At 41.5% G+C, this 13076-nt stretch overlaps 1 protein-coding gene across 2 annotated transcripts in view; it reads left to right on the top strand.

Moving 5' to 3' along the window:
- The first annotated feature begins 260 nt into the window (after window positions 1-260).
- Window positions 261-13076, top strand: part of FAM168A (family with sequence similarity 168 member A) — a 184424-nt gene continuing 171608 nt past the window's right edge. For both annotated transcript variants that reach the window (XM_036119505.2, XM_036119504.2), the window contains exon 1: window positions 261-485. The gene's annotated coding sequence lies outside the window, so the exon portion shown is untranslated. The remainder of the gene's footprint in view (window positions 486-13076) is intronic.

Raw genomic sequence — 13076 nt, 5'->3', positions numbered from 1 at the left:
CCTCACAAATGGTCTCTGAGTCTACAAAAGCCGCCGGCGGATGGTGGACTTTACTCCATTGTCCGTAACCGGGGAGGGTTCGGCCCCTCGGCATAAGGCGCGCGGCTGGCAGCGCAGGCCTGCGGGCTGGAGCAGGGCATGCCGGGAGTTGTGGTTCCGGCGAGCGGAGGCTGTGGGACGTGTCGCGGCACCGCGCTGGCTCCTCCTTCCCCGCCCTTCTTAGCGGTCCCCCGCCCCCTCCCTCCGCCTCCTCCTCCCTCGCCCGCAGCCGAGCGTCCCCTCCCCCCACCCGTCGGGCTCTTCGTCGGCTACTGCAGAGGATTCAGAGCCTAGTCTGAGGAGGAGGCTCCCGTTCCCAGCGCGCCATCCGCCACCTTACTGGACACCGGCGAGGGAGCGAGAGCGTCGCCACTGTAGCCTCCAGAGAAGACAAGGGCATCGCCCCCTCCGCCGCCGCCGTCGTCTTCGCCTGCAGCGGCCAGCCGGTGAGGAGACCCCCCCCCCCCTTCCCTGGTCCGCTCTCCCGGAGCCTGGGCCGGTGGTACTTACGGAGAATGAGAGTGGGGGCTGCGGACACCCCGCGCGGGTTGGGGGAAGGGGGTTGAGGTCGCGATGGAACGGCGGGTTGGCAGGGGAGACTTGTCCTGGCGCGGGGCTGGGGGTGGGGTGAGGGTGGGACCCAAGCAGGTTGGGGGGGGCGACAAGGGAAGGGGACTTTTAATAGCGATTGACCCGATATGGGACCGGAGCGTGAGGTTGGGAGGTCGGGGTGGAATTTGGGATGGTTCTGGGCGAGATGGATGATGAGAGTGGAGTGGGATGGCTTTTAATGGGGGAGGGGACTGAATGAGGGTGATGGATTTGGGGTTGGCTTGGAGCAGTTGACAGCTTGGGATCCAGCCGGGGTGCAGGGTAGGGGGATGATTTAAATAGACAGTGGGATTTCAGGTTTGGATAGGACCCTGGGGGAGGGGTGTTAATTCACGAGGGTGGAATTTGGGGTGGACCTAAGGCAGACTGATGGATGATGGAGGTGGTAGGAGCTGGGAGTAAGGGGCTTGGCATGGGTTGAGACCTGAGCTTGAAGTGGGCGTTTGCCATCTCTGGGTGGTGGAATTTGTGGAGACTTATGGAATAGCGTGGGTTAGGAGAGCAGAGGAGGTAGAATTTGGGGTTTTTTTGGGGAGTGCTATTGGAGGTTGGAATAGGAGCTGGTGGGGGTGGGACTTTCAATGAGAGGAGTGTGATGGTGAGCTGGCAGGAGGGGGTAAATTAGAAGTTAGGCCCAAAATGGGCAGGCAGAGATTGAAATTGGAGGGGGGCACAGGGGATGGGATTTAGTGTGATTTTAGAACAACTGCAAAAGGCATGGTGGCTCCCTGGGTTCAGGCTTGAGGCAGAGGGCTCAGAAGACGCTGCTGGGCTAGACTCACTGAAAGAATAGTGGCAGGTGGTGAACAAGGTTGGGGGATGGTATCTTGAAGAAAATGTCCCTTGGCCGAGGTGGCAGAGGGAGTTTTGGAGAAGGAGTGTCTGAGATGAACTGGTAGGACTGGAGAGGTGGTTGCTGATAATAAGGTGGCAAAGAGGCTATTTAAGGAGTGGGAAACCTGGAGTTGTAGGTATGGATGGGGCAGGGAGGATGCAGTGGGGCAGGGAGCAGGGCTGGGAAGAGGTGCATTGAATGATTCTAGAGAGGAAGGATTCTGATGTCCTCCAAGAGACACAAGAGGGTAAGGGGTTGGATTTAAATGGACAGCTTTGGAGGCTGTGGTTGGGGGAGGGACAGTAATCAGAGGGGACTTTGCAGGGGACAGAGAAGGTACATTAAAGACTCTTTTTCCTAGAGGACATCCTAAGCTGTTAGTTCAATCTTTTTGTTTCATTTGTATTAGTATCATTAGCAAATCAACCCGAAGGGTAAAGTTAAGAGGAGCTTCAGTTAAAGTAGAATTAAGCAGGGGGAGGGTCTTTTCTATTCATTTATTATAAAAAGTTTGGGGGAGAAAACCTACTCCTGAACTAAAGGTGGAGAAGATAAAACCGGAACGTGATAGGTATCTTTCTATATGATGTCTCTGCCTTCTCCTTTCTGCCCTCCCCTTGGTGCATTTAAAAATTAGTCCTGGAATTTGGAATTAAATAGATTTGATGAGCTTGAGGTATTTAAGGGAGCATTCTTTGCTTGAGAACCCATGAATGAAACTGAAAAATATGAGGCTGAATTTATTTCCTAGTCAGGCAGCGTGCACGTATGTAGAAAGAGCTTAGGCCTTTTTTTTTCTCCTCTTAAAATTGATTGTCTGAAGACTCCATTTATTGGTGTCCTGGTTTGCAAGGCAATTAGGCCCATCATTGTATTGCAGGCTAATAATCCTGAGATGAATCTTGGCACCACTGCTTTATGTAAACAGAGAGAAGACAGGAAATATGGAAATGTCATAAATATTCATTGGTGAAATGGTTTGGTATTGATGGAGTTTTTCATTTGATTCTCTTTTGGCATTACTTGATAAGATTTAAAATAATTGGACTATATTTCTATAGATTGAATTTTCTTCTAAAGGAATTCAGGTGGTCAGAATTCTGTCAGATGTGGATTAAGCATATAGAATCATTTTTATTTTATTTTTTAGGGGTTGGTGTTGATGTAGGCATATTGCATTAACTGCAGCAACAATGTCTCCCATCTATTCATCAGCAATTTTATTTAAAGCTTCATGATATGTTCATTCTTACGGCAGAATGGTGATGCTGGAAGGTAGAGAGGGGTGTGACTGGGGGAAACAGCTTTAGGGAAACAATTTTCTGCACTTAATTGCATTAACTATGATATGTTAAACATGAAGTGGCTGTTGATTAGAGCTCAGACTGAGAAAACGTGGGGAGGGATGTAAAGAGGATAAAATTGGCATCAGCAGGATCAAATGATTCTGTTTTTGTTCCAGCTTCAGAGTTCATCTTGTAAACAAACCATTTTCTTTGGTTTGACAGTTGAGCACATAAAAATGCCCAATATTTAGGATCCTTATTTTATTTTATTTTTGTAGTTCCAAAATGGGCAGAATGATGGAAGGTTGGCCTTATCCTTGGAATTGGAAGTGTTTTGTTATAAGGAAGCTTTATTATAATAAAGACGAGGCTTGAGCAGTTACCTGTAATTTGATGAGAGCGTAATCTAACTAATGCAAGCATTTCTCCTCATAACTTTACTCTGGGGTCCAGACATTGCTTTTGTGGATCTGCAGGCTTGAGCTAGAGGTGAGATATTTATATTAAAGCTCTGGCTTTTGAAAGCTCAAAATGAAAAGTAATCGCCTGGAAGAAATGTCTTGGAGGATTTTTTTCGCCCCTCACAGCTGTGGGTACCTGTACAGTGGAAATGTATATAAAGTGTTTGTTTGATTCTTCTGATGTTCTGGTAAGAAGGAGAGAGCAGATGGAGGTGCTGGTAGACAGGCCCCTTGGTAATGAATGGCCTGTGAATTTAGAGGTGGAGAGTCCTGACTTCAAATTTCTCATTCCACCACTTGATAGCTGAGTGATTTCAGTAACATCATTAAAAATCTTTCATACTTAGTGCTAATGGTTGCACAACATTGTGTATGTACTTACTTCTCCTGAATTGTACACTTAAATATGGTTAAAATAGTAGAAACAAAAACTTTTATACTTCACAAGGCTGTCAAGGGAAACAAATCAGTTCATGTCCTAAAATAACTTTATGACCTGAAAACACTGTACATATATGACCTATTCAATATTTATTTACTTATTACCTGCTAAATATCAGGGGGAATGAAAATGAACAAAAAACAGTTGTCAAGGAGTTTTCATTGTCGGGAGAGAGATGATTTAAGTATAGTGAGAAGTCAGGCATAACTAATGTGATTAAAGGTGTGGATTCTGAAGTGGGTCCACCATTCACTGCTAGCTGTGTGACCTTGGGCACAATGGTCTTATCTGTAAAGTGGGCATAAGAGAGTAATTTCGTAGGGTTGTTTTGAGGATTTAACAAAATAATCCATGGAAAGTATTTAACACTGTGGGTTGGTTACATAGTACACATTAAAAAATATTGTTGCCATTATTATGAGACAGGAAGATACTAGAATGGGAATAGCCTTGTATGTCCTATCATTGGGTTTTTGGTATTGTGTTCTATAATTTATTAAAGAGGGATTACTTTGTATTATCATCTCACAGTTTATCTGCATATTTGCATGTTTACATATTTGCATATTTGTAGTCGAGGAACTTTAATCAGTAAAGTACTAAACATATGTCTTAGCTGTTAGCTCCCTCATCTAGAAAATAAGAAGAAAAACTGCTCTGAGGGTTTAAATGACTTGCTTAAGGTTACACAGTAAGTGGAAGAGTCTGGGTTACAGCTCCCAAATTCTGATTTCTCAACCCTGTTTGTATCTTTTTAAATTGTGAATTAAACCATATGTATAAAAGTGCATATAACATACATCTTTAAGGAGTGGAACAAATTGAAGATCGATGTTTTTCCTACTTGGCTTAAAAAGGAAATTTGTAGTACCTTTAAAGCCTCTGTGATTCCCTGCCTGATTGAATGTCTCTCCTCTCTTCCTCATAAGTAACCACTTTCCTGAATTTTGTGTGAATCATTCCCTTTCTTGTCTTTATAGTTTTACCAAACAAGTGCATATCCTAAACAATATATATATTTTTTATCTCTGCAACTTTTTATAAATAGAATCGATAGTGTAAGTATTCTTCTGTGACTTGCTTTATTTTATCTATTATTATTTTTTTAAAGGGTTTTATTTACTTATTTGAGAGAGAGAGCGCACATGAGCGGGGAGGAAAGGCAGAGGGAGAGAAGCAGGCTCCCTGTCCAGCAGGGAGCCCAATGTGGGACTCGATCCCAGGACCCCGGGATCACGACCTGAGCCGAAGGCAGACGCTTAACCGACTGAGCCACCCAGGTGCCCCAATTTTTATCTATTATGTTTTAACTTTAAAAGAGCTTTATTTCTGGGGTGCCTGAGTGGCTCAGTCATTAAGCGTCTGCCTTCGGCTCAGGTCATGATCCCAGGGTCCTGGGATTGAGCCCCGCATCGGGCTCCCTGCTCCACGGGAAGCCTGCTTCTCCCTCTCCCACTCCCCCTGCTTGTGTTCCCTCTCTCGCTGTGTCTCTCTCTGTCAAATAAATAAATAAAATCTTTAAAAAAAAAAAAAGAGCTTTATTTCTTCCACCGTTAAAATAACATATGCACATGGTAGAAATTGGAAATTACAAAAAGTAAAAGGAAGCAAAATTATTGTCTATAATCCCATTATCTGGCAATACTTCTTATTTATATGTATGCGTAAATAAAAAAAATATATATATATTAGTAGATGTATGTGTACACATACATACACACACAGGTAGTCTAGATAGCAAGAGGAAGCCAGTTTGCATTTATGGCTGATCAAATTATCCAGATGTGGATCAATCATACTTGGAAATAGGAATGGGAGGGGGTAAATAGCAGCCTTTGTGAGCTTTGAAACAGCACTTTCTTAGAGCTTTAACCTCCTTGGCAGTTCTTTATTTACTAGATACTAATTCTTTGTTATATCACCTTAGCACTTCATTTCATATTTTAATAAGTCACTTAACTCTTGTGGTCAGAATTTTTGTGCATCTTTCTTTTTGCAGAAATGCTGCCTAGTACATTGATCCTTTCCTGATTGTCCAGGAGGGTCTGTCATCTCATGTACAGAGAGTGCCATGAATAGGAAGTCCTCACTTATACATACCAAAATTCAGTAATCTAAACACAAAGAATTTTTTGTCTAAGGGACGTGAAATCCAAATTCATTAATAATCTGTTGGAGCTTCAGTTTACTTATCTGTAAAATGGGTTTCAAATGGGATAATAAAAGTGAAAATATGTTTTAAGCTGTAAAGGATTATATAAATGTTTTTCCTCTTAGTTTACAAAATTGAAATCCCCACGCAGAGGTAAAAAGCTTGTTATATTTGGTTTATTGCTTTTCTGAAGGGTTCTTGGAGGGAGGGAGTATATGGACAGTTCACAGTTTCTCTCTTGAAACTTGAAGATTGTTGGATATAGTGGGACAGAGAATGTGCTAGAGGACTTTCTCCAAGTGAATTTATGGGACTTTGTTCCACTGTAACTGTGCTGGCTGGCCCAAAATGAAATAATTGAGGCTATATTGAAGTGGGGAATGTAGTATACAATGTTTGCTCTTCATTATCCTGACAATACTCAGTTTTCTACCTGTAACTTATTACCAAGACAGAGTAGTACAGTGAGATAAATTATCTGTGCATATGTAAAAGGGAGATAATACTCCATTGTTGATTTGTTGTATGGGTTAAATGAGATAAGAAGGACAGAGAACCTGGAACCCTGACTGGCACATATATAATTGGTGCTTAATATGGTAGCTATGACTATTATTTTTATTTTACTTATGAATTGTTTAAATTTTTCCTATAGGCTGTTCTTTTGTTATTCAGTGTTTCCCTGGGCTGTATCTCCTCACACTCATTTTACATTTGGAGTATACATTTATTTTTTTTTATTTTTAAAGATTTTATTTATTTATTTGACAGAGACAGACACAGTGAGAGAGGGAACACAAGCAGTGGGAATGAGAGAGGGAGAAGCAGGCTTCCTGCGGAGCATGGAGCCCGATGTGGGGCTCGATCCCAGGACCCTGGGATCATGACCTGAGCTGAAGGCAGACGCTTAACGACTGAGCCACCCAGGCGCCCCTGGAGTATACATTTATTTTAATATTATCACAAGTAAAGCAAAACAAGAACATAAATCCACAGCTGCAGTGCATTGCAAGGCCAAAGAGCTAGTAGTCTTGTCTGCCTCAGATATGTTTAAGACATCTGTCCAACAAATACATATTGAGTGATTATTAGATGGCAGTGAAGGAGTGCTGGAAGTATGGGAGACAAAAATTAAATTTCCCAGCTCTTAAGGAGTTTATAGTCAATTTATCAGGGAGGTAGACATGCCACACATTGCCGTAGCATAGTGTAGTAGGATAAGTGCTACAATGGGGGCATGAACAAGGGGCATGGGGAAGATGGTGGTTGGTGTGGCCTGATATGCCTGGGGGAGCAGGGATGAGAGAGATGCTTGGAGGAGTTAATGCGTGAGCTGAGACTTGAAGGAGATTTGGATGTGTTGCGGAAGGAGAGCTTAAGAACGGTTCATGAAGTCAAACCACAGTCTTCCTTGATAGTTCCCTCCTGGTGTTCTTGTAGGCCTTAGTTTGTACCCCTTGTTAAGGCCTTTCTAGCATTTATACCTACTGTACCAAATAAGCAAATCCCCAAACATACTGTACTGTCATGCTCCTGTTCTTTTTGTATGCTATTCCTCCTACATGGAAAGCCCTCTCCTACTGAATTTCTTAATCTTTACTTTGTCCATTAGATAAGCTGTACTAATGAACACGTTTTGTGGTTTTTGTTCTTCCCAGTTTGTTGTTTAGCAGGAAGAGATTTTTGAAGCTGTTGAAACTAGCTGGTATTTAAGAAGAGATCTTTATTGTTTTTGCTTTCTTAGTGAATGTTGATATTCCTTAGGGTTGGCTCCTTGGCTCACTGGACTTTTTAAGATTCTTTCCTTAAGTAGTCTTGCCCATTCTATTGGCTTTAACTGCTACCTATATGCTGATGAAATATCTCCAGCTTGGAGCTCTCTTCTGAGCTCCAGACTTGTAAATCTCATTGGCTTCTGGCCATCTACATATATCCATTTAGATTTTCCTCAGATTCAATAGGTCCAAAACAGAACTCATTTTCCCTGTCTATTTCTAACCTCTTCCATTCTGTACCCCTTCACACACAAAAAGTTAAAATCATCTCTTCCTGAGTTTTGTAACTTAAATGCACTCCATCCAGTCATACTGGCTAATGAATCTGTGCCATTACTTTTTTTTTAAATTATAGTATAGTTAACATACAGTGTTATATTAGTTTCAGGTGTACAATACAGTGATTCAGCAATTCTATACGTTACTCAGTGCTCATCATGATAAGTGTACTCTTAACCCCCTTCACCTATTTCACCCTTTCCCCCTCCGATCCCCTCTCTGTTAATCATTGGCTTGTTCTCTATAGTTAAGAGTCTATTTTTTGGTTTATCTCTTTTTTTTCCTTTGTTTTGTTTCTTGAATTCCACATATGAGTGGAATCATATGGTATTTGCCTTTCTCTGACTTATTTCACTTAGCATTGTATCTTCTAGATCCATCCATGTCGTTGCAAATGGCAAGATTTCATTCTTTTTTATGGCTGAGTAATATTCCATTGTGTATATATACCGCATCTTCTTTATCCATTCTTCTGTTGATGACACGTGGGCTGCTTCCATAATTTGGCTATTGTAACTAATGCTGCTATAAACATAGGGCTGCATGTATCCTTTTGGATTAGCGTTTTTGTATACTTTGGGTAAATACTCAGTAGTGGAATTACTGGATCATAGAGTAGTTCTATTTTTATCTCTTTGAGGAACCTCCATACTGTTTTCCACAGTGGCTACACCAGTTTGCATTCCCACCAACAGTGCACAAGTGTTCCTTTTTCTCCACATCCTTGCCAACACTTGTTGTTTCTTGTGTGACAGGTGTGAGGTGATATCTCATTGTGGTTTTGATTTGCATTTCCCTGATGATTAGTGATGTTGAGCATCTTTTCATGTATCTGTTGGCCATCTATATGTCTTCTTTGGAGAGATGTCTGTTTTTAAATTGGATTATTATTTTTTTTGGTGTTGAGTTGTGTAAGTTCTTTATATTTTGAATACTAACCGTTTATTGGATATGTCATTTGCAATTTTCATTTCCCATTCAATAGGTTGTCTTTTAGTTTTGTTGTTTCCTTTGCTGTGTGGAAGCTTTTTATTTTGATTTAGTCCCAATAGTTTATTTTTGCTTTTATTTCCCTTGCCTCAGGAGATATTTCTAGAAAAATCTCACCATGGCCAATGTCAGATAAATTACTACCTGTGCTGCCTTCTAGGATTTTTATGGTTTCAGGTCTCACATTTAAGTCTTTAATCCATTTTGAGTTAATTTTTGTGTATGGTGTAAGAAAGTGGTCCAATTTCATTCTTTTGTATGTAGCTGTCCAGTTTTCCCAATAACATTTGTTGAAGAGACTGTCTTTTTCCCATTGCATATTCTTGTGCCCTTGGTCTTTTCTTCCTTATCTCTCATAGCCAAAAATAAATCTTCCTAAGTATTTCTGGAATTCATCTTCCCTTTCCTACTATTACCACCTTAGTTCAGACCCTGATCTCACCAGGACAAGTACAGTAGTCTCCTAACTGGTTTCTGTATCACCCATCTAGGAAACCTGTCTTTCAGTCAGCAGCCAGAACATATACCCAATAGATGTATATGTCCACATCATTCTCTTGCTTAAATCCCTTTATTGGCTCTAAAGTCTAAGCTCCTTAGGATGACTATTAGGCCTTCTATGCTAGCTCCTTAGCATGACATATTAGGCCTTTTGTGACCTGTCCCTGTGTACTTCTCCTACCTGTACTCTTCCTATGACTGATAATACTGAGTAGCATGTAGTTCCTACAGATACCTTGCAATTTCACACCTTTGTTCATGCCATTTTTCCTTTTATTCATCCCTATGGATTGGGTGCATCTCTCCTAAGAAATCTTTCAGAACGCTTAAGGTTGCCATAAGTGCCCCATTTTGTTCCTGGGGTACATGCTTCTGTCATAATACTCTGTTAGGTATATTAACTGTTTTTGTTTGCTCCTTCAGTTAACTCTAAGTATCTTGGTGGCAGGGACTGTGTCCTAGTCATCTTTATAGTTTTAGCTCCTGGAGGGTGCATCACAAGTAGTGAGTGGTTAGTTTTTGTACTGAACCTAGTAAGGATAGATGAGAAGCCAGTAGTATGATATTCTAATAAGGAGTGAGGTGATACGTGTTTTTCAGATGTGGTTTTTTTAATTTGTTCAGAATGGAATTTCGAATTTAATTGGATTGATAAAGGGTTTAGTGATGATGATGGTGTATAGTACAAGGTTCAGAAGTAGAAGACAGCAAGAGGGTATATTTAGGAGTTGGTAAGTGCTTTCATTAAAAAATATTTTAGGCTTTGTGGGTCACATGTAGTCTTTATTATTTCTTCTTTTCCTTTTCCTCCTTTCCCTCCCCATCTTCTTCGTGCTCCTCTTCTTTTCTCCTCTTATGTTTCATTCTTAACTCACAGGCTATCAGAAATCAAACTTTAAGTTGTAGAATATTGAAGATCAAAGAGATTAAAGCAAGGTAATAGTTCTTGTTTTATTTATTATAAAATTTAGTGACTTGGGCAGTTATGCATATCTTTAGTGTAGAGAACAATTATACAGAAACTTTTTTTGTCAAACTACTACCCTGTTTATCTAAAAGTTTAACATTTTATTAAATGGGCCATTGATCTCTATATGAAGATGTTGTAAGAACACTTTGGTTTATAACGCTCCAATACAACTCCACCTCCTCCCTCTATTTGAGCAGATACCTGGGTCCTTTCAGAATATGCCTATTTTTATGATGATATAGATTGTGTTTTTCCTTAGATATGGATATTTTCTTTTTAAATATTTATTTTATTTTTAAAAAGATTTTATTTATTTACCTGAGAGAGAGAGAATGTGAGCGAGAGAAAGCACAAGTGGTGGTGGGGGAGGGGCAGAGGGAGAGGGAGAAGTAGACTCCCCGCTGAGCAGGGAGCCCGACACTGAGCTTGATCCCAGGACCCAGGGATCATGACCAGAGCTGGAGGCAGATGCTTAACCGACTGAGCCACCCATGCACCCCTATTTATTTATTTGAGAGAGAGTGCAAGCCAAGAGCATGGCGGGGGGGAGAGGGAGAGAGAGAGAGAGAGAATCTCCAGCAGACTCCATGCTGAGCCAGGAGCTGAATCCCATGACCCTGATATCATGACATGAGCTGAAATCAAGAGTCAGACGCTCAACAGACTGAGCCACCCAGGCACCCCAGATACGGACTTTTTTTTTTTTTTAAAGATTTTATTTTTCAACAGAGAGAGTGACAGCGAGAGAGGGAACACAAGCAGGGGGAGTGGGAGAGGGAGAAGCAGGCTTCCCGCTGAGCAGGGAGCCCGATGTGGGACTCGATTCCAGGACCCTGGGATCATGACCTGAGCTGAAGGCAGACGCTTAACGACTGAGCCACCCAGGCGCCCTCAGATACGGACATTTTGAAGGAACTGTGGCTGATACATTTTTCTACAGTAAATTTCAGTCCCTGGCTGACTCAAGATTATGATCTTGATTTGCCTTCTGATCATGTCCTTCAAGCTTGACAGTTTCTGCTGATGCTCATATTTTCTAGCCTTTATCATTTTTTAACATATCGTAGTTCCTTTTTTTAAAGATTTTGTTTATTTATTTTAGAGAGAGTACGCACTGCGTGAGTTGGGAGAGGGGCCGGGGGAGGGGCAGAGGGAGAGAGAGATCTTCAGCGGACTCCGTGCTGAGTGAGGAGCCCGACACTGGGCTCGGTCTCACCACCCTGAGATCATGACCTGAGGTGAAACCAAGAGCTGGACACTCAACTGACTGAACCACCCAGGTGCCCCACATATCATAGTTTTCAAATGTGTCCTTCTCCTTCTTTTATTTTGAATTTATAGCAAAAATCTCTGTCTGTAAATATAGTTATACTTCTGCAAACATAATTTTAGTATTTTACTTGACCTGTAGTGCATAGCTGTGTCATGTTGCATTATTTTCTCTAAGGATGAAGAAATCAAGACTTGAGGGTAATTTGACTGGCCTTAGGACGAGTAGGGGATGAAGATGCAAAGACAAAAGGGACCTAAAACTTGAGTATTTGTAGTAGGTAATGTGCTGGGTATTTTCTCTCCCTTATATAATTTAATAGTCACATTTACCCTGTATAGGGTATTGTGGCTATTTTACAGAAGAGGAAACTGAAGCAACTGAGGCTTGTAGGGATAAAGTAGCTTGCATTTGGTTACATAGCTAGAAGAGAAGAGAAGCTTGTATTAAAAAGCTGATCTGGGGGCGCCTGGGTGGCTCAGTCGTTAAGCGTCTGCCTTCGGCTCAGGTCATGATCCCGGTGGTCCTGGGATCGAGTCCCACATCGGGCTCCCTGCTCAGCGGGAAGCCTGCTTCTCCCTTTCCCACTCCCCCTGCTTGTGTTCCTGCTCTCGCTATCTCTCTCTCTGTAAAATAAATTAAAAAATCTTAAAAAAAAAAAAAAAAAAAAAAAAAAGCTGATCTGGGGCGCCTGGGTGGCTCAGTCATGATCCCAGGATCCTCGCATCAGGCTCCCTGCTCCGCGGGAAGCCTGGTTCTCCCTCCCCCACTCCCCCTGCTTGTGTTCCCTCTCTCCCTGTGTCTCTTTCTGTCAAATAAATAAATAAAATCTTTTAAAAAAATAAAAAAAATTAAAACCTGATCTGCTTTGCTCCAAAGTCCTCCCTGGTTTTAAACTGAGGTCAGTATTTTTCAGCCTACTTAGATGAGTAGTAAGTACTTGACTACACATTAGAATCACCGGGGGAGCTGTTAAAAAAAAAAAAAATGAAAAAACATGCCCCAGTTCCACCCCAACCAGTGCTAACACAAGTTCTATAGATGAGCCTAAGGTGGGTTGTGTATGTCTGTGTGTTTATATAGAACATATAAATTAAAAAGTTGTATTGGGGGTGAAACAGGTGAAGGGGATTAAGAGTATATTTATTACGATGAGCACTAAGTAGTGTATAGAATTGTTGAATCACTATATTGTACACCTGGAACTAATATAACACTGCATGTTAATTATACTGGAATTAAAAAATAAATTGTATTGAGATGTATGTAACCTATGTAGAAAAAAGTGCACAAAAAGTATAACCAGCACTCAGATCAAGAAAGGGGACATTACCCCTTCCTCCAAGGTAACCAATATTCTTTTTTTTTTTTTAAGATTTTATTTATTTATTTGACTGAGAGCTAGTGAGAGCAGGAACACAAGCAGGGGGAGTGGGGGAGGGAGAAGCAGGCTTCCCGCTGAGT

The sequence above is a fragment of the Halichoerus grypus genome, chromosome 11 (assembly GCF_964656455.1).
Source record: "Halichoerus grypus chromosome 11, mHalGry1.hap1.1, whole genome shotgun sequence".
Taxonomy (NCBI): Eukaryota; Metazoa; Chordata; class Mammalia; order Carnivora; family Phocidae; genus Halichoerus; species Halichoerus grypus.
This window is presented reverse-complemented; position numbering and strand designations above follow the sequence as displayed.